We start from the raw sequence: 3,376 nt of genomic DNA on the forward strand, positions 1-3,376 counted from the left end.
TTCTTTGGGAAAAGCTGGCCATTCACTAACTGGTGGAAGGCGTAGAAGGCGTGGGAGATCGTTCGTCTCCTTCTTCTTCTACTTGGGGTAGACTGGCCAAGAAATCGCCGCCGAGTCCCAAGTCTTCGTCTTCGTCGTCCATCGGTGTTCCATCCAGATCTCAATCATCAGCTATCTTGTCACATAGCTATGACAGTGAGGCGCCTGTCGCCTTCGCAGACACACTCTACAGGGACGCGGAAATATTTTGCTGGTGTTAAATTACACTGGAACGATTGACTAACAAGATCTTGTTAAATAACTTCCTAATTACCAACTTGAGGGCAGTTGTTAAAATGGAAAAGCTGTAGGAAGTTACTATATCCGGCTTACTCAATTTTTAAAAAATAAAAAAAAAAGATCGGAAGGAATTTGACATATCCGTCATCGATTCAAGGGCTCGATCGAAACCGGGCGCACCAGTTTCGCCGGAGGGGCTGTCGCTGTGTTACGTGAAACCGAAACTTGCCGTGGCGGAGAAGTGATTAAATTTTAATGATGGCGTTTGTCGGCAGTATGTTGTCGTGGAAAACGGCAAGCAATGTCACTTGCACCAGCGAATTGCGCCACTTGCACAACCACCTAACCTTTGCGTGTGACGTTTCGTGCTTATCATTTATTTCGCGCGGTTCACTAGGAAGCAGCGATTCTCTCGCTGTCCTTCCCGCATTGTATGAAGCGTAAAACTCGGGGGCCGCCACTGTGGCGCTTCTTGCAGAGACTTCGTCGGGCGAAAGGGTCTTTTGCGCATATTTACAGTTTAACAATTGAGGAACCATTCCACTTTTTGACGGTGTATGACCAGCGAAGCTGTTCAGCGCATGGCACAGAGGTGACGCGGCGGAGGCCACTTTGGTATGAAAGGCTAGGTTGTGAACGTGCCCATCAACGTTAAAACCACTGTGCAGTCTACCGCGAGACATCGACGATGACATCGCCAACACTGCAACACAGTGGGAATGCCAGCTTACGAAGGCCAGACTAACACCCGTCCCCTAAAAGTCGGCTTTACTTTTAAACGCAATTGCACTGCTGAGAAGACATTTCTCCCGGGGCAATATAAGACGTTTTATATCAAATTAAGGAAGCCTTATGTCTTCTAAAAATTATTTTATTAATTGTTTGCTGTTGCACCGAGGCGCCAACTGGCGGAGTTGACATTCTTGAGGAGAACTTTTTCTTGGCCTAGTTGGTATTCCTTACTTAATGACATTTTGCCGCTAGTGAAAACAACACACACAACAAAGATACGAACACGACGACATGGGCGGCCATGTCGTCGTGTTCGTGTCTTTGTGTGTTTGTTTTCACTAGTGTCAAAATGCCATACAGTCGACATTCTTGTTGCTGTTTTGAGGGTCCTAACCACGGTGGCAGAAAAAAAAAAATTGCGGGCAGTTTGCACTAAGTCGCGCAAAGCTTGGCATAGCCAAGCAGTGGTCCCGTCGCCGCTCGCACCCCCCGTCGACCGACACGTCTAGCTTCGAGATGCGCGGCTTCCTTCCCGGGAGTACGCAGCGGAGGTTGCGCGCGATGTCTTCGTCGGTGGGCGTGGCTGGCTACTGCGCATGCGCGGCTTGACCAGGTGGTGCGGTATCTGGTCACTAGACGACGCCATGCTTGCTTCCTTTTTCTTTGTTTTTCCTCTCTTTAGTTGATGTTCTGTCTGTCTCTCCTCTTTTTTTTTAAATGCGAATGCATTTCTTAGTCGGGGCATGTCAGGCGTCTGTCGGTGTCCGCGCGCCGGCAGGTGTTATCTCTCCGCTCTCACTCCCTCTCCCATAGCAACAGCTGCGGGCGTGCGCGCTTATCCTCGCCCCTAGCAACCGGAACAGGTGGTGTGGGCGGAGTAGCTGAGAGTGAGTGGAGAGGAGGAGCGCGGTCTGGCGTGTGAGGGCGCTCGCATCGCGGGAGCTCGGCGGAGCTCCCGCGTGTGTGGAGAGAGTGTAGGAGAGGGTAGGTGCAGTGCTTCGCCGCTCCTTCTCTCGCCGTTCGCTCTCTCTCCTCCCGGCGCCCCACTCTCCCGTCCGCTCGCTCGCACGTATATATAAATGGAGTGAAGCGCGCGCCTCACTCTCGATCGTTCGCTGGCTGGGCGCCTCTCAAGGCGATGGCAGAAATCGGTGAAGGCGAATGTCTGACGGCAACGGTACCCCTAGCAAGAAGTGTAAATTTACGCCATTAAAATTACTACGCCGTGTACTCTCGGCGCAAGAAATGCATTCGCATTTCCTCACGATTCTCTTTTTTCTTTCTGCATTTCTTTCTCTCTATTTCTCATCTTTTCTGTGCTACGCTTTACTTTCCCCTCCTCCTTTACTTCCTGCTCACCATCACATCTCTCCTCCTTACGCTCACTTCCCTTTCCCACCCCCTTGCTACACTATACTACATGCTCTCCAATGATTGCGTCAATTCCTGTGGCGATAAAATTATGGATTCAATATTTACTGATTGAGGAATTAGTTTTTTATGTCTGAGAAAGCCAAATAGTGCTCTTTTGTTATTTGATTTCGAAAGAAATTCAAAATGCTTTTCGTCATACTCCACTTTCGCTTTCGCGACTGTACGTTTAAATGTACCTGCAATGAATTTATAATCTGACCAGTTTTTAGGGCATTGATTGTGTAGTAGCTTCTTCCAGGCGGCTTTTCTACGCCTGTAATCCCGAGTGCAGTCATCATTCCACCAAGGCGACATCGACTTTTGTTCAACTGAGTGAACCTCAAATTCCGCTTTTCTGCGCGACTCCTGTGCACGTGAGAGCATATTTGGCTGCCATATGTTCTATTAACCACTCATTGTTCTTTTCGGTAATATCGACATTCAGGTCACCAACTAATACAAACGGTCTATTCTTGTACTTGTCATAATTACACAATGCCGTGTCAATGAATGTCTTGATATTCCCACTCGACAAATTGGGTGCAAGGTACATGGTCATGATGATGCATCCGTCAAAATCGGTTGCAGCATATTCACCGTTGTGGCTCTGTGTCGTTGGTAGCAGTTTCAGATCTTGTGCCTTTTCTGTTTGTTTGACATATACGGCCACATCAACTGCAGGACGCTCTGCATCATCGATGCACACGACTGGAACGTATCCTTTAATATACGGTCTTTTGGCGCTCCACGTCTCAGTAAGACAGAGAACGTCCACCGCAGTAAGTATGGGGTCCCGTTCCACATCGTCTACGTGGGCATGCAAAGTTCCAACGAAAGCAGTTTGCTTTCAGCCATTTTATTTACATTCCTCCTGGCTTCTTCTACCTCATCTTCTAGCCTCTTTTCCGCCTTCTCCAACCAATTCCTTTGGTTCCTTTGGAACTATACTAAA

The sequence above is a fragment of the Rhipicephalus sanguineus genome, chromosome 1 (assembly GCF_013339695.2).
Source record: "Rhipicephalus sanguineus isolate Rsan-2018 chromosome 1, BIME_Rsan_1.4, whole genome shotgun sequence".
In the NCBI taxonomy this organism is placed as follows: domain Eukaryota; kingdom Metazoa; phylum Arthropoda; class Arachnida; order Ixodida; family Ixodidae; genus Rhipicephalus; species Rhipicephalus sanguineus.